General features: G+C 43.0%; 1 protein-coding gene across 2 annotated transcripts in view; it reads left to right on the forward strand.

The window, feature by feature from the left end:
- The window catches only part of TSPAN18 (tetraspanin 18), a 135,959-nt gene that overhangs the window by 85,683 nt on the left and 24,301 nt on the right, over positions 1–25,975 (forward strand). For both annotated transcript variants that reach the window (XM_050898089.1, XM_050898090.1), the window contains one exon: positions 22,875–22,964. The gene's annotated coding sequence lies outside the window, so the exon portion shown is untranslated. The remainder of the gene's footprint in view (positions 1–22,874; positions 22,965–25,975) is intronic.

A 25,975-nucleotide genomic window follows, 5' to 3' on the forward strand; every position in this document is an offset into this window, starting at 1 on the left:
GTAAATTTGGAAAGTTCCTGCAGTAGGAGGAGGTGGACCTAGATGAGAGCATACACAACACTGAGAAGTAAAAAGTCACAGTAAGTTTTGTGGACTGTCCCTGGCACCTTACCAGTGAGCAGTGCTGGGAAAGCAGGCAGCCCCAGGGAGACCTGGGAACGCGCTTTCGTTGTCGGAAGGTAGTTAGAGATCTTGCTTTACTCTCTGCCTTTATTTTTTAAAATTGGAAAAGCTCCTTCTCTCCCGCATTCTGTGAAGTGTGGAGGGGGTACCTGCCCCAGCTGGTGCTCCTGTTCATTGCAGAGGTTTGCAGAGCCTCAGCAATGCCCGTTGCCTGGATACAGGGCAGCCCTGCATCTCAGCCCCCCAGCCAGCCCTGCGAAAGCAAGGGGCTGCGGGGGGAGAGGTGGGGGAATTAAGCCCTATGTGCTTGGATGCAGGAGCATTAAGTCCACCTGATACAGCTTGTAAGCTCAGATTTTCCTTTTACTTTGCTATCGTTATTATTATTTATCATTATTATTGATAGGAGAAAAGTGCAACCCAGCTGCTCAGTGCAGAGATCTGAGGGTTCCCGCAGGGTGAAGCGCTTCATGCCACTTAGAAAACCAGCCATTGTGCTGTCTCTTGAATAAGCATTTTATTTCACATGCTTGTTCTGAGCCTCCTGCTGTTGCTCACACTACAACTGCTGACAAGTAGCCTTCCCGGCAACGTGGCATCAGAGCCTGTGAGCTGCCTTCGTCTGGCTGAGACCCTGGGAGAACAATATGAAGACGACAGTGACTGTTGAATATTTAAAATGAAGTATTTCCTCTTAAACATGAAAATGCTCTTTGCACTTCATATACATCACTGCTTGGTGACAGCGATTGGCCAAGTCATGCATTATTCCTGTGTTCAGACAGGACTATGCTAACTGCACTGCAAGAACTTTCTCCTCTCTCCTTGGCTGAGCACATGAAAGCTCATTGTTAGCAGGATGCCCTGTTGTATAGCACATGTGTAAATGTCTATGAACTTTACTAACTAGGATCAGTTAAAAATAATTTTTAAGCTCAACTACTTTGAATTTGGGCTAGTTCATGTTGTAATGCTACAGTTTTTGCTGTGTATGTCTGTAGAGCACTGTGCTTTTTCAAACAGCACTTGGGAACTGTGTCAGTGAGCATTAGTAAAGTAACAGTAATTAACCTTTAGATTGAGACAGTGTGCAAGATCTTTAATAATGAACCAGGATCCTCTTGTTCGAGGCACTGTAAATTTGCATGACAGAAATACTACCTGATCTAAGAACACGTACATTCAACTTTAATATAAAATGAGAAAACAAATGAGTATAACGCAGCAGGGGGAAAATGAACACCTGAGCAAGGCCACATTGAAGTCAATGACCTTTCTACTGACCATACTAGGCACTGAGTTTGGTCTTAAATAGGTTCCATGTTGGGCTTCTAAAAACACATTATCATAATCTCCATGGCACGGAGCTCAACAATGGACAAAGTTTGTTCTACGTGAAGATTGGCTCATCTTCATTGCTGAAGGAGGACAGCACCTAACTTTGAGCTAATATTAGAAACAAAACTGCTGGAAGACTGAAAACCTGGAGGGCTTCAAGGCAAATAGTAGAAGGTCAGGCAACTTGGAGCAAGTTTTCCTAGGTCTTTAGAAAATATTATTTATGAAGGTATTTTCATCTCCGCAACATGAATGCGAAGCAATTGATGACACAAGCGTATTGTTCTGATGTTGTAGTTCACACTTTGTATCTCTACATGTGTATTAAGAATGGCAGAGGATGAAAGATGCGGCTCACTGAGACTCCTTGTGAGGTGACTGTTGAAAGGCCGGGCTGAAGGTTAGAATCTGCTTTGTCTTGGCTCTCTGTGTGTGTGTATAAATATACATATATACATACACATATATGTATGAAAATATGCACACAAAGCCACTGATTGTCAGCAAATAACACTATTCTCAGAAGCTTAGTATCTGCTATAAGCGGAAAGGACAAACCCTTCTCTCTCCTACTGAAGGCGAAGTTAGACATAAAATTGCTATAGACTGGTACAGGGTTTTTGTCATATAAATTGTTTATTCCTCTCTTCTTCCTGTCTTCATAAATAAATTTGTTAGGTGTTTTACCAGCTCATTTGTTTAGGTAAACCAAGTACCTGCTAACTAAGGGTATCAATAAAATGCTATATCTTAATCAGATTTTAGTATTAATATCCCTCTGACCTGTTGGATTAAGCACTTTACACTATATAAATTTTCCTGTTTAAAAGTAAAACCACACACCTTTCTCTTCCCTTATTTTTTTATTTTTTCCTAATATAGACCATAAGCGGAAGGACTGCATAATTTCTGGAGTGAAAGAGTGGATGGGAGGAGTGAGTGTGCACTCTGGTTCCTGCTGAAATGAAGAGTGGAGTAACGTTTTTGGGAACCATATTAACGTGAAGGAGCTTTAAAAGACAGTGACCAGAATGGAGATTGAGATTCTAACCTCCGTAGACAGATCTGTATGAATGACAAGGCTGGGCTGAACATCAGCTTTATTGAGAGAGTAAGGAATCATCGCTACTCAACTACCTCTTTACTGGGGAAAAAAACCACATAGCTCACAACATACAGGAGGACAAATAGTTATGGAACTGCAACAAATTCTGATTGAAAAAACTGCTTGAAAGAGTTCTAAACCAGAGTTAGCTATGCCACATCACCTCCTCTACTAGCCAACTTATGGTAATAAGTGGTGTGATAGGAATTGGATTGAATATGTGCAGTATTGAAACACTGGATTAAAAAAAATGAACCTGATTTCAAGTTTTGTTTCAAAGAAATGTTGGGAGGTTTTTTTTCCACAGCACATACAACAGGTAGATCCAAAGTCTATAAAAAGCTTGAAGTCTAGTCTCAGATTTTTATTTAGTGAATCCACAGGTACAGTATTCACTAAAGAGTTTAGCAGTGTGTTGAGCTTCGAATCCTTTGGGAAACTAAAAATATGAAACAGGCCAAAAGGCAGCACCAAAAGAGGCATAATTATTTTTGTAAGGTTAAACAATTAGCCCCTCTTTCTAGATTCAGTGCCATTCAAAATTCAAAACTTAAACTAATGAAAGGGAAATGGTACAAGATTAGTGGACTTTTAACTGCTGTCTTTCCCTCCAGCTGCGGGACATCAAAGATGTATAAGCCTTTATTTTCTGTGGCTTTATTGAAAATGCTCTCTTCTGAGTAATGTGGAAGGGATGGGATGTTACAGCTATGTTTGGGCATGGCCTCAGTGCATTTTGCTGGTCTTTGATGACATTGTAGAAGCTTCTTTTGCCCATTATTGATTTTTTGTTGTTGTTCTTTTGAGACAATTTGCCTGGAAAACAGAAGATCTTGGTTGCCTTCAGAGTGATTTATGTGATGATGATAAGTTAATGTAGTGGAGATGTCATATACATACGTTGGGAGTTGGGTTAACTGAATTAAATTTTTTAAATGAGTATGACAGTGTATCAGCCTATCAGAACCAAACCCACCCTCAAATCACTAATTAGAGGAAAATAATTAGAATTGAATGCTAAATTTAGATTCAACTGTAATTTACAGGAGTGGTTATTTAAAGAAGAGCCAACAAAAGGAATCTTGGCTCTGAGGATCACCAGGAAAAAGCCTCTTTATATATTATGGCCATGTAGCAACCAACTCGAGTTGCTGGAAGTGACATGTCTGATTTATTGCCCACTGCATCTTTGAGAGTGTTTGCAAGCTGAAGTATCTGTTATGGTTAGGATGATTATAACATGGTTTTATTTTATTTTAGAGAATGAAAGAAAATAAATACTTTTTTGTGGCTTTTGGATGTGGATGACTTCTGTGGTTACTTTTGGTTCTTAAGCAGTGGCAGCCTGCTTGGTGTCACTTGCACTTTCCCTACAAAGGCAGCTGAGGCTGGTCAGTGGGAGAGCCTGGGTGCAGTGCCCCAGCGCGTACCCCATTGCAGTGGGACAGCAGAGGGACAGCACCGCAATGGGACACTGCCAGAGGCAGACAGGTAGATCTGGCAGGGCAAAAAATTATACTGTTACCCTGGTGGGAATTTCTGAGTGGGTAGTTAGGATCCATGCTCCCTGTAGAAGTTTTCTGCTGTTTCTGGTATATCAGTAGGTCTGCAGCTGGTTTTGGTTCTACCTTTTAAAAACATGGATGTGTCAGTGCATTGCAGTTGGAGAGCATCTTTCAATGTCCAGTTGGAGTCCTCTGGGGAAGATGCTAAGATCTAGCTGGTTAGTTGTTTTATATACTATTCACTCCAGTACTATCTTTCATCCTAAGTTCCCAAAACGCTTCCTAACCTGTACACAATGGAATTGCAAGTGGCCTTTTGAGTAGGGACATAAGCAAAACACTGATGCCTTTCACTGAAAAACATTGCTTTCCAGACTTGAAAGACTAAGAACTTCAATCTGTGTAAAACATTGCATCATCTTTAAGTTAGGGTCACGCAGAAAAGGTGTGTTCTGTTTCATCTATCTCATGAAGCAGATACTAGGTTTTGAAATTTTAGGGAGATTCTCTTCTCTTCTGTTGTGGTCCAAAAATATAAACCCTGCTATAGTTCTAAGTAAAGAAACAAATAAAAAAGATATAAATCTCTAGCACTACAAGATGCCTTCTCCAAGAACCACCTTGGTATGGCTTGGTGGAATTTTTAGGTCAATAGCCTAGCAATTAGGTTGTTTGTGTTCCCTGGTGAGAACTGGGAAGACCAGAAATGTCAGACTGAATCTTCTGTCCCCCAGGTTAATGCCCCATTGACCACACCTCTGGCTAGTTAAAACTTTCTCTCTTGTTTTGATTAAAAGTTCCATCCTGGATTCACAGAAATATCACAAAATGCCTGGGTTTGAGTCTTAAAACAAAATAAAGCAACTATTCTCTCTCCCCAAACTGAAAGAAATTCTCAGCTGACAGATTCAGGCTTCATCTGGAAGATGCAACAAACTCTCAGGAAGTCCATGGTATTTAATCGTGCAGAATGATAGGAAATAGACGAGTAGTCCCCCAAACTCAACACCAGTAGAAATGCTGTCCAGATAGTTGTATTTGCAGGTTACTATTTTGTGTAGTATCAGAAACTAAGCAGCTGTTCATATATCAATTCATGTATCAACAGCCCTAGATAAGCATAGGATTTCACTGTGCAAAATCCCACTTGCACGCAGTTTGTACTGGAAGGCAGTCTCTTTTTAGCTAAATAGAACAGTAGAGCTGTAGAGGTGAGTTGGGCAGCAGAATACAAAAAGACGAAGAGATTTCAAAAAGTTACAAATACATGTCAGAGCTCATGTTTTCAGCTTCTGGCTAAGCTGTCTTACAAAAAATTTGCAGTTCAAGCTTTTTTCTATCATTTCTGTTTGTGCTGAGAAAAAAAGCTAGTGAAAGCAAATTCCTTCAGATAAGATCCATCTCTTTATGCCACCTATATTGCCAATATAGGTTTGTGTTTTGCACGGCCCTCGGTAAAATTAACTGGATATCCAGCATAACCAGAGAACATCCTCGCTAGGTTGACTAATAATGAAGAAAAGATGAACTATTCTCCTATAAACTGTCTGTTCACTGTTCTTGGCTGATCCCCTCCTGCTCTCTATTTTAATATCCTTGTCAGCCTGCTGGCAAGACACTGAAGCAGCACCAGCCATCCAGTTAAAATATAGAGTAGCCAGAAGTTTCAATCAACTCAGATTTCCTCGAACACTTACTGGACATTCATTCCAATTCCTATAAAAATGTCTAGGCAACTCGTTGCTTAGTGTTTCACCTCATTTGTAGCTGCTACTTTACAACACTCTGATTTTAAAATGTAATTTTACAAGTGTTACTTTTACTGACTGTATTTTCTTTTTCATTGTGCATTTTTAAATGTCAAGAGTATGAGCAGGGTGGAGAGGGGACCCGTGTTGTAACAGGTAATACAGAGTTCTGGCCATTCTTGGTTCTGCTGCTGTTACATATATTTCCACTGCTTCAGGTGGTTGTAAAAAATAGTATAACATGAATATTCAAAATATATTCAAAAAGCAACTCATTGTTTGGGAAGAAATGTTCTGTGTTTGGTCAGATTGACTATAGCTAAAATCTTGCTGGTCCTATAGCTCTGGGAAAGAGTATTCTATTTTCCTTTTCTGAGAAAAGCTGTGTGGATACAGAAAAGTACCTCCGGTAAATCAAACCTGATCAAGAAAAGGGGAAGGTTTTTCCTCTATAGACAGTTTCATCTTTCACGAAGTTGTGGGGTCCCAGGATCCAGCAGCGAGGTGGGTGCTTCAACGCAAGACATAAGATGTATCTTCAGAAGAGTCTGGGTGGAGTGTGGAACCAGAAGAGGAGGGATGTGGTGTGGGGACTGAGTGCTGCAAAAAAAGCAACGCGAGGTGCCCAGAGCAGGGCCCATCCTGGGAGCTGCATGTGATCCTCCCCTTTGATAAAAGGGGCTGAGAAGGGAATGGCAAAGGGGTTTGTGCATTAGAAGGATAGCTGGCTCTGTCCCCTTTGCAGACAGCCAGCATGCCTCAGATCTGTTCCTTCTGTGCTTCCAGTCCCTTGCTTTTCTGAACAGTAACCTCCCCACACTCCCCCCATAAACTTATGAGGAAAAATTGGGGGGCAAAATGGGTTATTGAAAATCTTATTCTTAGTGGAGCTGCACTAATAAGCCTGCGTGCCTGATTGATAAAAAAAAAAAAACCAACCACCATCAACATGATGAAAAATAAATCCCAGAGTCTTCAGCATCCTGCCTGAGTCACTAATTCCCCAAGGCAGAAAACAAAGCAAGTAAAAAAAGTTTGTTTTCACATAGCAAAGCCAAAACACGTCCAGTTCTGATTTAACATAAGTCCTAGGAGACGTCTCTTCTTTAATGTAACATGGGGCCAGTATAGGTGAGTTGACAAATACACAAATTGATTTTTTTTTTTTTCTCTCATCCTTTAGAGAAAGCACCTATTAATTTCAGTGGGACTCATGCCTGCATGCGTTTCGTGACTGGAGCTGCCCCAAAGCGTATGAGGACCAGCAACTGCTGGGAGTGGGGCCCAGGGAGGGTTTAGATGTGCGAGTCAGATTTTCCGCAAGCGCAGCTCCTCGTCTGGCTCCAACGGCCAGCACCAGTGGGACTTTGTCCTGCTCCTTCCTCCCTGTCTGGCTGCCTGCACAGGGTCTGCCCATCGCTCGTCTTCTGGTGCTTTTTGCCCCTTCGTGAAGTCCCTGGCAAAGGCTTCAGCATCATAAGGTTTCTACAAATAATATCTGCAACTCATGAGGGAAACAGCAGAGTACTTCTCTGGTTCCCTGAGGCTTTATAAATCCTTTCCCAACTAAAGGCAGTTTATAAATCTACTCAGCTCCAGAATTGCACAAGTTTGATGGAAATTCTCCACTTATGATGGGATAAGAGAGCAGAGAGCGAGACTTTGTGCTAGCAAATGACCCCTGGCTGGAAGCAGTCTGTTAATGCTTTTAAATGAACTACTGCTGCAGAGCTCAGGGCTCGAGCCAGAAGCACAATAGAAGGTGCATTATTATTACCGTTCTGATTATGGCAGATAATTTTGCTGTTCTCATTTACAAATTTAATGGTTTGTTAATAATGTCTGATTTGGGAATATAGTATAGTCTATCAACTAAGGGTGGCATAATGGCATCAATAAGGGTAATTGAGGTTGTTGCTATAATCTTGTTTGCTCTTTGGTTTGTTAATTGAAAATGACTTATCTTAATATATGATAGAAACAATGTTGTTCCTCTGTGAAGCCTGGGCATCTTGAAGGAAAAAGGGATGTGTCAGTCTGCGCTGTTGTATGTTGTTGCAGCATCTGTACAGCAGTGAGCATACAGAAGTGAACCAGTCTAATATGTTTCAGGTATTGTGTGTCTGTGTTTATATTTTGTATAAATAACAGCATGTGCTGTTACTTACGGCTGCGTGTATCTCTTGTTGCAAGACTTGGTGTGTGAGACTCTGGGATACGTGCGATTGATTAGAGCGCCGTTATGGGAGGAAATGGAAATGAGAGACAGACAGGCTGCTGAGTGTTTAACCCTGGAGAAGAAACTTGGCATTTCATCTTCTATCAACATTTGCCTGTAACTACTATTAACATTAATTATGGAGATACTTATGTGAACACCCTGTTAGCCCTAATTAGAGTTAATGGAAGATACGTGTGGATGTTAACAGGACAAGAGACAACCAAGCTTCCATTTCTAAGGTTAAATATTCAGTAGCTCCCTCTTAGACATCTCCAACATCCTATAATCATGCAGTCAGACTTACGCAAAAGCAGAACAGTTTCGCCTGCCTTTTTTTTCTTTTTCTTTTTTTCCCCCCAATTATAGCCACCTTACACTATTTTTGCTTAAAGAGCAAACAACAATGTGGCAGTGACCTCAGTTACCTTTACTAATGTAATTATGCTACCTCGCCTCTATTCATAGTGCACCTCAGAATCAGACTTTATTAGCAAACCATTTGCTGTCCCTTTTACTGTCCTTTTAATGAATGCTAGTAGAGTCACTTAAGAGGAGCTGGAAGGACTTGGCTTTGTTCTGAACAGAGACCTTGTGATAAAGAGCTCAGGGCCTGAGCTCTTGAGTAGGTCATGTAATATCCAAGGTCTGTAAAGGTCCTATCACTGTGCTATTGTTTGAAGCTGTAAAGACAAAAAAGGCCTTCCTCTTGCTTGCACTCATTAGCTATCTTTGGTATTTTGAAACCCAGTGTTGCTGAAGAATTGAGCATGCAAAATTTACAGGTTGTCTCATTATCCTGCTGTTGTGTATGATAGCACGTCCCTGCTGCTAACCTGTGCCCAGCAGGTCAGTGTCCTCGTGAAAACTGTCTTTTCAGGACTGACTTGGAAACTTGTAACCCTCACTGAGAGCCCTCAGGCTGCCTTAGGTGGTGTCACACACTCCTCAGGGCCTCAGGGCAGGGTGTGCTTCCTTGTGGTCCATTTCCTTTGCCACCAATATATGTGATGATCTTGGATGGTGTATTGGGCAAAAAGTGCATTTTTTTTTTTTTCCCAGATGATCTGTTACATAGTTATGGGGCTGCCTATTCGTCTGATCATCTCTTATTACTATGCAAGTACAGCGCAGGGCCCCTTTGAATGCTGCTTAGTTGCACCCTCATGACTTACAACCTGTAGCTCCCTGGTGCTTGTTGGCTGGAGCCACGGGAGTGGCATTACCCCAGCTTTACAGCTGTGGTGGCTTTCTCCCTTTTCCCGAAGCAATTCCAAGCGTAAGAAGATCCGTGCTTGGCTCAGGTCTCGCATGTGCCTGTTTGCAGAAACTGCCCAACAGCCCATTGCTCGCTGAGGTGCCTAACATTCACACGTGAGGAGCATCAGGCTGGCGAGGGGACTCTGGGGATGGGACAAAGCACTCTACTTCTAGGGCTGGGTGGGAAGTCGGTCTCTGCTCATGTTTACCTGGAGGATGACCTGGAGGAAGGTGGGTGGATTTTGATTTAGCCATTTGTTAGTTTATTCTCTTGATGTTTCTGTCTGTTTTACCAATTGTGTCATTAGAAGTGCCTGTTTTATTTTGTGGTGGTCACAGAATCTGTTCAGCTTTGTAATTAATACTACTGTCTTAATTTAGTATGTAAAGTAATGCTGTCACAGGTCAGATCTACGTGGACCTTTTTTCCTTTTTCTTTTTTTTTGTTTTTGTTTGTTTGTTTTTGTTCATGGGTGTGTATTTTTTAATCACCATGTAAAGCTTAAAGTGCCCTTATTAAAACTGGTGGGACAAAAAGGCTTTTGATGATATTTTGCTCTGGGATTTGGAGTAAGCTGTATTGGTTTGATTGCTCTTGCTGGACATCATTGTTTAAAGTGGACAGATGCTAAGAAACCTTGTTCTATGCTATGCAGGGTTGCTAATTTAGCTCTTACCTGCATAGCGAAAGTGGCAAAATCCCCTACTGCAATATGACTTACTCCAGTTTATGGGAAAGAACAAATTTTTCTGGTGTATCTACATTTAGATCTGTTAACAAAAAGGATAGATACATTATCTTTAAAAAGGAAAAAGCCCCTGCATTATAAAGTTTCTATTAAATTGCTCACTGAGCCTTCAGGTACAGTAGGAAAGAAACTGAGGCTGTAAAAGGAACATAGTCATGACATATCATTTTATTTCAGCCAGAAAAATGTGGCCTCGCTTGGAGCAGAAGCTGCCTCTCTGATGAGGCCGTGGTCTGGTTGTCTGGTTGGGAAAATGAAACAGAGTCTGAGTGAAGATATTGTCAAACCCACCAAGGTTAAGCACGCTTTGCCCCAGGCAAATTCCCTTGTTTCTATAAGCCACTACAGCTAGGCTGTAAAATGGAGGTCTCCAAGCAAAGCTAAGGTAATAACCACAGGTGGTAACTTAAAGCTGCCTTCATGACCTAAATCCTGCATTTTCTGTCCTTAAAATAAACAGGATGTGTGAAGTAAATTCCTCCCTATCTTGCCTATGACTCGTATAAATGTATCATACTTCTTGAAGCAGATATTCAGTCTTCAGCCAAACCCTTGCATGTCGACGCCTTAATTAAAATCAGTTTGTTTTGTAGGATAATTGCTGATACCGTATCCACCAGTGTAGTCATTTTTTCCTGTTAAATGGCTGAATGAGATCTGACATTAAAAAAATACCCTGTCCTAAGATGGATATTTTTTTTTTTTTTAATCTCTAGACCAAACAATAGTCCAGTTGAAGGGACTAATTTCAGAACCATTGAGCCAATAGTAAAGATTTAAGTGGCGAAAAAGTCATTATTCTGAGTGTTTGGTATAGGCTTAGCAGTATTACATTGATTTACAGAAATGAATCCCCCCGGTCAGTACTGATAGATTCTGTAGTTATGTGGTCACCTCTGACTTGCCTTCTTTACCAGAAGGATATCCTGGCTATTACCCCAAAATGCTTTGGAGTCACCTAATTTATTTGTAATCTTCCAGGATAGCAGGAAAGCAGCAGATAAGTATTAGCTGAGAAACCTGAGCGGTTTCGCCCTGGGATAATGGAAAGATAATGTATTATATGAGAAGATGTCATCTCACAAAAAAATTAATTTCAGGAGCTGGTATTTCATACAGGATATGTAAAGTGCTTAAATGGGGGCTTGCTTGGCATTTGCTTTTATTCTTTCCTTCATTCTTTTTGACATACAGATTTGTTTGGATGCTTCTGAGCAAAATCAGATTTGCTAAATGACAACTCATATGCAAAAATCAGATGACAAAAAAGATGAATATGGTATATGATATATGGTGCAGATAACAGTGTCAAGACAGTGCATTGCAGAAGAGAGGGGAAGTTAGGAAATAAATGATAAAATACAGCCTCTCAATCAAAATTCGAAGCAGTGGAATTGATGAGGAAGAGAACACCAGCAAGCGCCTGCGTAGGGGTGGTGGTGGTTTGGTCAGTCAGGGCAATGTGAGCCCATGCTCGTTTCACCAGCTGCAAAACTCTGAGGAAAGCCTGCACATCTCCGTGCGCTCACCCTTCTGGGGCTCAAGGGCCTGAAAGAGGGAAACTTGGCTCTGTTGATTAGGTGTGCCCAGCTTCACTGAGTAGCAGCATTTAAATAGCAAAACTGGCAAAGGACAAACCAAGTCAAAGCTATTCTGCAGGGTTTTACAGGGTGGGCTAACGTCATCACCTGCTTTCTGCTTGGTCCATAGGCAGCGTGTAGGCTGAGAAAAGGAGTGCAGCCTATCGAAATAACAGATCCCTAAGCACATCTCCTGCCTCTCGTATTTCTTTGTGCATCTCTTGTGCCTGGTCTTCCATCTCGTCAGAGTCAAGCCGTACTCACCTCTAGGGCACCTGCGTGCACAGCTTGAAAGGATGGAGGTTAAATATGGGCCCTGAGCGGACAGAGGCTCGTGTCAATAAATAGAAACAGAAATACTGGAAGGCCAATTTACACAAGTGCACCCTGTGTCCAGATTAATATGCTTCATCCAAAAGATGTAAGAACAAACCTGTTCTCCAAGGGCTGCGAAAAGGCGGCCCCCCTTACTGGGGAAAGTTTTGCGCTGCAGCTTTTCTATTTCAAATATCAGATAATTGGAAGTGATTGGAACCTCAAACTCCTGATCAAGTCTGTGGTGACTGGAAAACTTTTGTTCCTGAGCTACTTCTGAGGGAGCCGCTGTAAATCCTGCATTTCCTAAAAGCATCCCCACATCAACCCCGCAGACTTTATTAGCAGCCAGGGTAGGAGCTGGATACTGATCCTTGATCCCAAATGCCCTGAAGACTCTTATGCCTCTGCTGACCTCCTGGAAGAGCTAGTTGTCAGTGGAACAGTGGGCAGGGTGGTGTGTGGGCTGCTGTGGTGCTCACCCTTGCTGCTGGCATGGGGTAAAGTGTAACAGGTCCATGACATCTGGTGTACACATGGCCCTCCAGCAAGGGTTACGTGAAGCAACCAACGGCCATCTCCCCTTGATGTCACTTAGAAGCTTGTATGTCCCTCCAGTGTGCACTGAGGCTAAAGGGAAGAGGAAGATTCAAGCCATGAGTGAGGACAAGGTGTGTCTTCAGGTCTTTTGGCAATCACCAGGTTGCTTTTGCCCTTCACCTCTGAAAATCCTGTGCTGGATCTTTTCTTAGCCACAGGCTAGGTGCTGGGAACAGAGCTGGTGCAAGAGTAAGATGACAGTAGCTCCAAACAGAAGGTGAAGTTTCAAAATACGCTGGGTTGGCAATAGCTCTCAGCTCCTAACAAGAATGGCCTTTCCCTCCAAAACACAAACACCTGTAGTGTAACCTCCGTGTTGTCCAGGAGCCCTGGGGCACTGGCAACACTGGTCAATGAAGAGCCTCAACTGTGTCATGGACGGTGCCTGCTTTCAAGATGAAATTGTTTGCTGTGTCTCTCTTCCTATCAATAGATCGTTGACTTGAGATTCTCCTAGTGAAGAGGTGACAGTGTGAACCCAGAGAGGAAACTTGCAGGGAGTGCCTGTATGAGGGCTGCAGGAGAGCGTTTTTGGAGACATCAGCGCTAGATGGATACTTTCCCAGTTCTGAGCACATCCTTGTCGGGAACGTGGCAAAGGTGGAGTACAAGCCATCTGATCTTTTTCTGTCCAGTTGCCATGAGCTCAGAGCTGTGCGGTTCATATGAAGGACCCCACCTGGGGTTTTGTACCTGAACATTTTAAAATAATGCTGGCAATCACTCAAAATGCTTGTTTTGATCTAAAAATGACTGTATGTTGAATACTGTCTTTCTGGGCACATTTTTCTTTACTGCTTTCAGTACAGGCAGCCTGGCACTCTTATAGGATACTGAATTAAATCACTTAGACTCCATGGGTGGCAGACAAGTGTTGTTGTTAATTATATTAAATACGGGGGGGTGGGGGGGTGGGGGTGGCACACCAACTTGAAATGACTTGCCAGAGTCTGTGAGTTTCTGTGAGAGATGTTAGCAGAACTGGAGCTATAAAGTGGTCTGAACACTAGACAGGGGACCACAGAAGCTGCCCAGGACACTTGCTGGTTATCTAGGAGCAAAGCCACGTCAGCTTTATAAAGGACACTGAGCTTCATCAGGGGCTTTCAGACTGTAACATGGAAAGCAATCTAAGGCTTGAGGGGTATTAATGTTCTGATGCAAGGTGGTTTGTGTATCATCAGACATGCAGAATGGTGACCACAAATCTTATTTTGAAATTTGCCGTATAAGTTATCGTCAAATGTGTTTGCACAGCAAGACTCCACAATATTTTCAGAAAGATTCTTCTCCCCATGCTGGCAGCAGTGACGGGAGAAAAGGCTGTTAAATGCTGTGTCACTTGAGACAACTTTTCTTGTCCTTGATGCAGAGCTCAGAGCAACTCTGCAGCCTAACTGGGAGAACGCCCCAAAAGGGCTGTCTCTCCACGCTGGGAATGGCTTGAACGTCCTGTTGTTCCCTGTGTGTCTCAGCCTAAACCTGGGCTGCTTTGGCTGTTTGCCCTGCAAACTTGGTTTTGATACTTTAAAAAAATAGGTGGTTTTTTTAGCTGAAAGGCAACATTGCTTTCAAATTTCATGCTGATCAAGAAAAGAGACATAGCAAAGGTGGGGGGGCTATAGTGAACTTTAGCCACTGAAAACTGGCCTGATTTTGCAGTCAAAATTCAGCCCAGTCATTATTGACGTGGAGGTTAGCCTGTGGAGCTCTGTCCCTCGCAGGAGATCTGGTTTTATCAATATGTTCTGTTTGTTGTCCTCCCTAAAAATGTTGCCTAGACTTTGTAAGAATAAGAATTGCCAGATCGGGTCAGACTGTGTTCTTGCTGCTTTTGTGTGCGAAGAGCAAGGCGTTCAGCAGCCCAGCTACAAATTGTTTTTTGTACCGTTTTAAGGCCATGCGAGCTGTCTTAGCGTTGGTGTTTCAGATCATGCCTTCATCATTCACTGGTACATTTGGAATTATTCAGCCCCCCTGATTTGAATTAGAAGAAGTTTTATGTCATCAGTTTCTAACTCCTGACTTCCAGCAGGTATAATATCAGTGAAGACTGAGTAAAAGAAAATTCATCAGCATCCAGAGTATTTCCATGGTTAAATTTGCTGTTTTGGTTTTGAAAAAGTCCTTAGGATACTCTGTCAGTGCATGCCAATTCTTACGGATATGTATGATTGATGGTGCTTCAGGTTTTGCCCCAGGCTATTCCCAGTCTGCTTGCAAGTGATGCTGGTACTGAAGTTTCCACTGCTGCCCGTTAGGTGTTATTTAGATTACAATAGAGCTAAAAACCTGCTGGCCCTGAACCACTTCACAAGAAGAGATAAAATCCTTTCCCCCCAAAGCTCACAAACCTTGAAACAAAGCCTGCCTGGGGAGACTCTGGCACTGTATTAAATATCCTTGCTGAGAAATGATTTCTAACAATTATGGCCTTCCTAATAGGCACCATGGGTAGTATCAACACAAAGCTATCTGTATTACATGGTTTGACCTGCTTTAACCCCAGCCAGTCTCCCGGAGATGTAGAAAATATCTTTTCCATACAAAGGTCTTGTCTTTCAGGCAAAGCAGAAGCGGTTTGTTTAGAGTGCTAGCTTTCTAAGAGGAGACGTTATACTTTTTGTGGGTGAAAGTCACCCCACTGAGGCTATCTGAAAGCATCCATGTCATCAGCACGTAAGCTGCTGTCTTTGTGTGCAAAAATGAATTGCTCCCAAGTCTCTCCGCTTAAGACCGCTGTAGATGTACTGTGCTTAGGGAATAAGGATATTTTGGGAAAGTGTATATATTGTTCATGTTGTTCTCTTCATTAAGGGGGAAAAAAGGTATGCTTTTTTAACTTTTAGCTAACATGAAATATTTGACCCAGATGCAAACCTTAATGAAGACTAGATCCCCGATTTTGCTAGATTTTTACGTCCTTAAAAATGCCTTTTTTTTTCTTTCTTCTCTGAAGAAGTTTTAAGTCTGTCAGACTAATCCCTAAGTGGGATTTGGATCAACCTCTGAACAGTTAAGTGGTAAGGAGATTTCCGTAGGGTTACTTGGTTCCCCCTCACCGCATGTGGAAGGATGAGGTTATTGTACAGGAAATGTTACAGGTGGCGAGGGAAATGAGTTTCCCCATATTCTCACCTCAGAAGAATAAACCTATGGCCTCCTCAAGACTCTCCAATGTACGTACCCCTTACTGCCTAGTTTTCCTGCAGGGGGAAATAGATGCCTCCAACCCCAAGAGCCCCCTGAGCAGGTGCGGAGAGATGCCTGGAGGCTGCATGACCCCATGCCGTGCTCTGAGCAGGACCGTGGCGGGTGCAGCAGGGCAGCTGCACGGTGCAGGCACTGCACTCTCCTCTCATTCATGAGAGCTGCAGCGTGGGGCTGTCCGTTTCGCTTCATAAACATGGTTGAGGCATCAGCAGAGGAATTTTAATTAGGCAGCTTTTATTTCTTAATTCCTGGAAGTGCTGAAGTGTGCTTGTCTGGCCTCTATGGCCGCCAGGCTCCCCGTGACTGATGCTGGGAGAGGTGCATGTGTTGCTGTGGCGCTGGGAGGTGTCTCCAAATCTCACCGCTCCGGCAGTTGAGCCAGCTCCCAACAGTATGTCCTAATTGCGGCTGTGCAGCACCAAAACAAATACTCGGAGATTTCTATAAAGGCTATAATCAAAGGAGCATCCCTTGCTTTTTAATATGTGCTGAATGGGTTCATTTGTAAGCTTATTATGACTTCAGAGAGAGAAGCTATTAGGGTGATCATTAGCTGCCTGTGCGAATAGCAAGGAAAACCATGGCACATTCCAGAATAACCCTCTTTTTAATGTCTGCACTTTCAGATGCATTAACAATAACCAGCCATGCTGTCTTTCATGTTTCCTTTGCCATGAGTAAGGACAAAAGAGAAAGGAGAAGGGGGACAGTGAACTGTGCGCTTTCAGAATAAGTTCAGATGGAGAGAAAAATGAGGTGTTAAAAGAGCAGCAAATTCACTAGCATGACATTGTGTGTCTTGATGCAGTATCTGTTATCCACTGGGAAAGCAAAAGCAGCTGGGAGCCAGCCTGTGAGTCTTGGCTCATATCTCACTTAGTCCCTCTACTCCTGTCATCTACGTATGAATTGTGCTGAGGGTCTTTTGTCTGCCTGGAACCTGATCGTTGCTGGAGTGCTTAGATTATACATCCTTTGAAGGAAGCGAGAACATTTAGAAACTCGTATGCCAAGATTATGGGATTTATTAACTCATTTATTTTCCTGCAGAACATCTGAAGCTCTGTTGTGGGCTGTGGCCATGGTTCTCTCTGCTCCTTCTCCTCCTTCTTACTCTTTCTTAATCAGAAATCAGAAATATCTGTAGCAAAAGATTTTGGATGGTTGGGTGTTCATACCTTAATCGGGACAAGTGTGGCTGGGATCAGTCACATTTACCTTTCAAACCACATTAGCTGAAGTTTTATGTCTCAGAGTAAGTTAAAGGTGCGGATTACAGTGAAACTCATTTAGGTTTGCACGTGGAATATACGGCGTATGTATTAGTTTGGCTATAAGCAGGGTAACTTAGACTTCATGTCTGCCTCTCTTCCCTAGGTTGTTTCTCATGACCTCTGTTGCAGTCACGTTTTCCTGGACATATCACACCTATAGCTTGTGAAATGTATTTATTTCCTAGATAAATAAATCACTCTGAATTGTGAGCTCCACGGGATAAAGAATGTCCTATTGTGTTTAGAATCCATGGCACTTTAGGATGCATTATTCTTCTTGTTAACAACATTTAAATGATGACCAGAATCAGATAAATAATGCCACTCCTCAGATTTCCAGCAATATTATTTTCTGGTTTATTTAGTATTATTGAGATCCCTCATTTAAGTTCTGCTTTTCTTACAGGACGTTTTTCCTAACCTTTGCTTTTCTAAACTGACTAAACCTGACTAAACAGACTGTTTTGTTTTTGCATCTGTGTAGGCAGTTACCTTGAACAAAGAGAGTTTATTTTTCATTTTTTTGTAAAATAGTTAATGCATTCAAAGTTGTATTTGGGATTTCTTTCTTAAAAGCAATAAAGATTATTAGTCCCCCAATTAAATGGTGTTAAAGGGTGGGTTTCTTTTTCCCTACCTCCTCCTTATGAAAAAGCACTGAGAACAACAAAAAAAAGTTAACCTACTGATCTGGAGCTCCGTTCTGCATTAAAACAGATGATAAAAGCAGGAGTTTCAAATTCCCTCGCCCATGGGCCCTTGCCTGTGCCCCTGCCTGCCGGTCTGGGGCTGCTTTTCCTTGCTAAGGAGCGACCATCATCATCTTTTTGATAGGACAAGGCCCTGTGGCTCATAGTAATCCATTTTGATTGCTTCCTTACTTTAAAATCAATCATTTTCCTCCTCTGCATTGTTTCCCTGAAGCCTGCAAAGTACCAGGAAAATTCTTAAAATATTGGAAATCACGGTCTGAGGAGGACAAGGTTGCCACAGCAACTGCCCAGTGTTTCTGAGAGGTATTCCTGCCTCTTTCAAAACAATCATGAATGCCGCAAACTGCTGAGGCATTTGCTGCAAACAAAGCAAGGCTGTAGAAAAACAGAGTGGAAAAGAGCACTGAGGAGTCAGTTGTTGTAAAGGTGAGATGTGTCAGGCTAAGGGAAGAAGTGGCAGGCATTTACACTTTATGTTAAATGCCCTAAGCGTCTGGAGTGCCGTGCAAGCGTATGGAGTGTTTCAACACTCGACAGTATCTTACATGCCAGTGGGTAATGTCACTTGGTTTGCGATGCAACTCCATGATCCACTCGAGAGGGTGACATCTATTCCATCCTGAAGGGAAGTATTTTCAGACATAGGAGGCCAAAGTTAGCCGCCTCCCTTCTGGTATTCTAAATAGGCTTCTTTCTGGGACAGAAGATGCCTGTCAAGGAGTGTAACTCGTCAGCCAGATGTAATCAACTTTTTCATGAGTTTGGCACTGGTCTTAGTATGGACTGGTGAACAGAGGGTTGTACTGTGGGTCAGGAGATCTAGCACATCCATTCCCCTTTTAGCCTTGGTTTTCTTATCTGCTAAACAGAATTAATATTGTTATATTATCAGTGCATATAATCTTTGGGTCATCTGTTTAGAAAGACAGACAATCAGTACCATATGGTTCCATTGTACTGTGGTTAATACAAGGGAAAATACACCTGTGAGATATCTGAGGACTTTTTTTTAAGGAACAGAACTTAAAAGAGCTGCAGGCTATCAGATGTGTTGGTTCTGTATGCAGTATCTTCTTTTCTGAGATGGCTGATGTCTGTGTGTGAAAAGCTGTATGAAGGAGCCAGACATGATGATTACCTATTGAATTTTGCTTGGGAAGGGGCCAAGGTGAGCAGTTCGTGTTTTGAACAGTGCTGTATGCACATTTGCACTAGTTGAAATGGAGTGGTTTGTAGCCTGATGCTATACTGTCACTTCAAACACATACCCTAGTACTTTTCCAAACGTTACAACATTTGGGAGAACAGGTTCTGCTCTGGGACTTCCGAATTTCCATTTTGAATGTCTGTGTACGTGTAGGAGATTTTACCTCCATATGATTTCATGTATTCTATGCACGCATTGTGCAAAGTTGCAAATATAAAACGTAGATGGTAAGTGTTGTATTATTGCTTTTGTTGCAAAGCTGGTGTTATTTATATGAAGCTTTAAGAGGTTCAATCCAGCCCTCTTTTTCCTCTTGTGTGTGACCGATGTGCTTTTATGCACAGCCTTTTTGTGGCAGAAATGTGTCTTCGTTAAAAGCAGACAGACAAGAGTCAGGATGGGTTGTGGCCCAGTTGTCCTGAACACTCTGCTTGGGTAGGAAACTTAGGGTAGTTTTAGCAGCAGCTCAGATTCATTTAAACACCATCCCAAGCCTCATATGATTTTAGTGTTATAAAACAATAACCTGATTGGCTTTTGAGGTATAAGATGCCCCTAAGGGCTTTGCTCACTCAACTGTACTGAGGAATTAAATGCTCTCAGGCAGTGCAACAACCTCATTCACTCCAGTGTTGCATGGCAAGGCAGTCATCGCTGGTAAATGGGCCCATATTACAGCGACATTAGCATTTTAATGCAACTAAAGAGGAGGTAGATTGACTGTAGTTTAGTATCTAGTTGCATGGCCTTGTGCAGGTCCCCTCATCGCTGCTCCACAGGGGCCGATTATAGTTACACAGTGCACTTTGGAATCTAATTGGATTTACATGCAGTAATGTAGTTGTGTCACAGCAAAGACTCTGCTATGCAAGCACTATGAAATTCCAGTGCAATTAGTTATTTATGTAGGAGCAGTAGTTACAGGATAATGCATGGGGCTGACAGCCTGTGCCAAGCTCCAGTTCAGGAGCAGCAAATGTTTTACTTTTTTCTGAAGCGATTGCAAGGGAATGATATTAATCTGATCATGCTTCCACAGAGATGTTTCTCCTCACCCTTCACCATAAAAGCGCTGACCTGTTGCAGAGACGCAGCAGGACATGACTTCTGTCTTCAACTTCTCCTTTGGCTGACATACGGGCTGGCATGTGTTTCAGTTTCTCTAGATCCTGCAAATGTGGTGAGCAAAGGGGACTGGCAGTAGCTAGAGGCACTTGTGAAGCAGGACACCTGTAAGCCATTTATCTGGTGGCCTTCCTGCACTAGTTAACATGCAGGAGACTGGATTTCTCCTAAAGACAGGCCTTGCTTCTTCATTCTGCACCCTCCATTCATTTCTTGTTTCATTTGCTACCTGTTGACTATATCAGCCTCTTTTTGCCCTCTCCCTCTTTGCTCTTGGCTCTCCAACTGTCTTTCTTGCTGCATGAGACCAGCAGGAGTCATGAGTTTAGCTGCTTTTCCTTCATCAAAAACTGCTCTAAAAGCCAAAGAGCTGCTCTAAAAGCATCAAATGTGAAGAGAAGCCAATGCTCAGCAAGACTTGATGCGGGGCTGTGAGATGAGCGAGGAGGCAGGACAACGTGCCAAATGCAGCTGCTCAGCCAGCTGAGGCAGCATGGCTTGCACGCGCGCAGCCCCAAGGAAGGAGGCTTGGCCTCGGCCCTTGCTCCAGCTTCCACTGTGTTTCCCCAGCGACTGTAATTAAAGGCATCAGCTTGCTCGAGTCACAATTAGGCATGGTGGTTTTGCACTTTCTGCAATTCTCCCTAATGACAAAATCGTAGCTATTAACCAAAGAGAGTCTGTTTGGCAGGGACTTCCTCCCCTTTAGGGCCATAGAATAAGATGGAGTATTGCTATTGTTTGGCACCAGACATGCTCTTTCATCCCTCTGACGCAGCACCTGCTGGTACCTACTGAAGCATTTAAGCTGTTCCTCTCTGTGGTGCTGTAATTTCTTTAAAATATTGTGACTTAAGAGGAATAAAAAAATAAAATTCCTCTCCCACGCAGACCTTTGAGGGCTTGTAGGGATGTAATTATATGCACACGCAGTAGGAGCAGGAATCCTATCATTCTGGTTACTTTCCTAATGATAGGTTTATATAGCACAGTGTCATCTCTGCTTTAAAGTTAGAGCCATCTTCTCCTGGCAGCAGCTATCCCAGGATAGTGGCATCACAGGACAGGACAACTGAAGAAATTCTCTCTCAATTGCATGTGCAAAACACAGGGTGAAGTGTCCCCACACACAAAAGAAAAAGATAAAAAGGTAAGGGTGTACACTGGGCTCTGACTGTCAAAAAGGGGCTCTCTACTGTGGGGCAGTGACACTGGCTCTCGTCCCAGCTGTAGACTCTCCAAGCCCCTCTCCAGCAGTCCCTGTGCCTGCTGCAACCATCTCCCAGCTGGTCACATAGCACCTTATGAACTTCCACACGGGTGGTAAAGCTGTACTGATCTGGGGCAGCCTTCATACACAGCATTGTAAAGTGGGGCAATTCAGCCGCTGCTCGGCAGATGCCTTCAGTACTTTGAGCGGAGATGGGTCAATTGGCTATAGATGTTTGTACCCTCCAGATTTCAAAAGGGAAGCCATCCCTGCTCATCATTCAGAGATGTAGGTCCACAGTGACAGAGGAAGGACATTAAAAGTGAGGGATTAATGCAAAACAAAAAGTCTATGAATATTCATGATATGTTTTACATTGTGATAGTCTCAGCCACCTTGGAACTCTTTGTTCGCTGCCTGCCAACAGCAAACGATAGACTTTTACTCACAGAAGTCTTAATGGGAGGCAATTTTCAAAGGCATGTTCGCAAATGTTTGTGGGAAACAGATGTTAAATGCACCCCCTCCAGAAATCACGATGAAATGCTGGCAGTGAGAAAGCTGGGATAGACCCAGGTGACTTATCTGATCCCTCACAGGGAAGCAGTGGCTTTAGCAAAGCTGCGAGTATTCCAAAACGATTTGTGAAGGATGAGTGAGTGAGTTACAGTGCCGAGCAATCCTATGTGAATATTGGACCCTTATGGGATGGGGCACTGTTTGAACAGTTAAAGGCTGGCCCTTCCCCACAGGCCCTGCAGTGTGGGGTTGGGGCTGTGTCAGACGGGTGGAAAAAACAACCTGGGAGAGGGTGCCCTGAGAAAGAAACAGTCAAACAAGCATGCTTTGCATGTTAGTCTGTAGTCTTACCTCACCTTTGCCTAGCCAAAGACTGCCATTAGCATTGTGCAGGCAGAAATTAAAATTTACTGAGAAAATTGTAACTATTAACTCAACAGCAGTGGCGGTCTGCACCCGGGTCCCTCTGCCTGCACCGGTTTATCTCATGCCTTTGGGCGGGCAGTGCGGTGGCTTTGCTGTTCCTCTCTGTTGCTGCTTCACAAGCAGTGACAATGAGGCAGAGGGAGAGGAAATAGTTTGCTCAACTTGGCGTGAGAGCTGGCTGGAAGAACGAGGGGTAGCGCCCAGCGTCTCAGGCCATTGCTCCTAATGGCTGAGCTGGGCTTCCCAAAGATGCATTCCATCTCCCTTCCTCTGCCTTTTCCATTTTCCCAGTAAATGGGCTGTAAAGTTACAGCAGATTAAAGTTTGTCTAAACCTTCTATAAAATATTGAAGGTGCAGCTGGTATTAATCTAGTCCTGTTGTGGTATGAGGTGCATGTGTAATGGGACTATAGATTTACATGTGGTCTGTGGGCATTTAAAATACCCCAAAGGTTGTTAAAGAGATTCTGAGGAATTGGATGCCTCACTGGGTATTAAAAGCTCTTCATTAGTGTTAATGTACACTAAATTAAGGTGGCAATTAGACTGAGCATATTCATCAGGATGATGTGTTTTAATAAATTGTGTATTTAACATGATTGCATTTTATTGACTTTGCAGTAATTGCATATTTTTCTCTTACAGGACAAGCTTGGCTAGAAAAAGATACATGGGACACACAGACAATTAAAGACTAGAATAGACACTGTGCTTCAAGTCCCAAGATTTGTGAAGGTGAGTCTTGTTTACAGCTCTTTCTTTCTGCATGCCAGATGCTTTCTCTGTATCTCTGTCAAGGCTGCTTAGGTGTAGCTATGGTGTGCAGGAGGGGTGTAAGAAATACACAGCTCATCTACCATCATAACACCTGCAAGGTGTACTGCAGCAAGTTGCCCCCTTCGGTCTCCTAATTAAACTGCTTCTATCTCTGTTCTATCTAGAGGAGCAGACTGTGTGGAAATAATACTCTGAGAGGGTCTTCTGGAAGGCACCACCTGTTAGATATGTTCTCGTAGCAGACCCCACCACTTTGGTTTAAAGGAGTTGGATACTGCTTGCAGATAGTGAACACAGAAATCCTCTTGGGAGGGGGGTACTCCGTGAAGGAAGGCAAGCATGCTGAGCCAAGTCTCCATACCTGCAAGCCAAAGGGTGGGCTGCCATGTTGCTGGAGGGAGGACGCAATGGAGCGATGCCAGGTTGTGGTGGTCCTTCACCGCTGGTGCAGCTTAGAGCTTCAGGGACGTTTCTAGTGACATCTCAGCTGGGACAGCCTCTAGAAATTGATGCATTGACTTGAAAGAGGATTTGGTCTACATTTTCTAATTTCTTTAAAGGCTGTCTGGCAGTGGTTCTGGAGAGCTTCAGACATGTCTTCTGCTTTTACTTGGTTGCATTGTGCATGAATATGAAAGTAGGTGTGAGTTAGCACCATTTGCTCCTCAAGCCGCTGGCTAATATTTTGTAGGAGGTACTGCAGAACTGGTTCTGAGGTTTTAAAGGAAGCAATGGATCAGTTCAGTGGACAAGGTCTTCATGCATGTTGACGGCAAAGAGATATTTATGTGAAAAGAAGATATACATGGACAATGTGACAGAAGAAAAGTGACTGAAAAAGTGGTTTGCATGAGGGTTGGACAAGGTGACCTCTAGACATCTCTTCCAATCTTGGTTAGTCTGTGATTTCTATCAAGTATTTGAGACAGGGAGACTGTGATGAGCCATCAAGCAGATGCAGAATGTCTGAATTTTATATAGTGAAATACGAATAGTCTGCAGACGTATGTTAGGGGTGGGGATTACATGGTTGGAATGGTAGGCAAGGAAAATGGTTTGCACACTTATTTTCAGTAGAGTGTAGGAGTGGTATGATATGGAAGATGTAAGGATTGAGACTGTTGAAGATAAGGTGCTCCTTAGCACCTTATAGACTGGCATATCCAAGGGATGCTCTTGTTCCTTTTGCCACAAGGTAACCTGGACACACCTTGGACAGCTGTTTTGAAAAATCTTTTCACAAGGAGGGTGGTCAAACATTGGAAGAGGTGCCCAGGGAGACTGGGGGATCTCAGTCCTTGGAGACATTCAAAACTTAACTAATGTGACCCTGAGCAACCTGCTCTAACTTTGAAGTTGGATCAAACTTTGGAATTGGCCCAGGTTGGAGGCAATTTGGTGTTGGGTGTTTGTACTCAACGACATCCAGAGGTCCTGTCCAACCTAGGTTTTTCAGTGATTCCATCTCCAAGGCAAAGGTAAAGGAGCAATTGAAGTGAAACCGTGGCTTTCAATCCAGCGTGAAAGGGATATGGGGGTAGAGGGAAATGTCAGTGGTAGCAAAGAGAAACTTGGAAGCAGTTTTTGGGGGTGTGGTTGAGCAGCTGCCTTTAGATATGTGAAGTTCAAGGTGGCTGCAAGGCGTGCAAAAGCAAATGTCAGAAGGAAGGAAATAAATAGTGACTGGAGAACAAAAAAATGCCTTGCCTTGAAAAACTAGACTTTATTCCTAACTGATTACAGCAGCTGGGGGATGTTTCCTGGCTACACGGCTGGGGATTTTTAGCCTCCCCATCACTTTGCAAGATAAAATTCGTATTAGGGGGGAGAAATGTAGAATAATCTGCCTAAGAAAAAGCTGAACATTTATAGCTACATTTCAGACAAAACCAAATGCATCTCATATGTCTCACAGGTCTGAGATGGGACAAGCCAGGGAAAGCATCTGTCAGCCGCTGTCTTCTGCAGTTCTGACTGTTAATGTTTGCTTAGCATTAAATGTCTCCTGCAGAGAAGAACTTAATCTGTCACAAATTTGAGGCCTGGAGGAGGGAAGAGAAGATATTTTTAAAAGGTAGATTAAGACATATGTGTTCAGTTTTTATCGTACTTGCATCACTGTGTAGTAGGAGTAACTTACAAAATTTGCCTTTTGTGTGTAGGGCTTGAAAAGAAAAGTAGAAGGAAAAAGCAGCTCTGTGGGTCAGGATTGTCCTTTCATGTCAGTTATTTTCCCCATGCAGCCTGTCATCAGGGACTTCAGATACCTTCAGCTAATAAGTAAGGCAGCAGTTGGCACAAATTGTTTCATAATTACATTATGTGTGAGTAACATTACTTGCATTTTGCTTGCATTGTTTGTAAATAGCATTAGTTACATACTCTTCAAAGTCTAGAGCACTACTGCATATATGAACTAGATGGTGATATATTTCATATATGCTGGAGTGCTTGAGCTCTGACATGAGACAGTTCTAAGTGCTACATAAGAGGTCAGATCATGCTTTCAGTTGATTTGCCCTGTTTTAATCAGTGCAATCACAGGATCCAAATAGTGATCTTGCATGTGCTGTTTGGGAATCTGAGTACCCAGCAGAAACTGGAAAGGGTGTGTTACGCTGGTAAGTCCAGGTCTCTCAAAGCTCTACGTTCCAGCACTGAAACAGTTGCTCAGAGCTCCTGTTTCTCAGATCAGGTCAGTGGGCTGGCATTTTTTGGAAGTTTGCATTGAGCTATTATGATGTGGAAGCTCTGACAGGCTCTGTTCTTGGCTTTGCCAGCCCAGACCTCACACTGTTGCCACTGACTTCCATGTACATCCTGAGTTGAAGGACTTTGTGATTTGTAAGCCCGACTGGGTGTGTTCCTGGCTTGAAGCACAGCACAATCATACTTAGTTGTTGCTTTGCTGCGTGAAGCGTGGTGGGTTTAGAAATTACAACTCTGAGCCCAGCACCACCACTGGGGAC

The sequence above is a fragment of the Gymnogyps californianus genome, chromosome 5 (assembly GCF_018139145.2).
Source record: "Gymnogyps californianus isolate 813 chromosome 5, ASM1813914v2, whole genome shotgun sequence".
Classification (NCBI taxonomy): domain Eukaryota; kingdom Metazoa; phylum Chordata; class Aves; order Accipitriformes; family Cathartidae; genus Gymnogyps; species Gymnogyps californianus.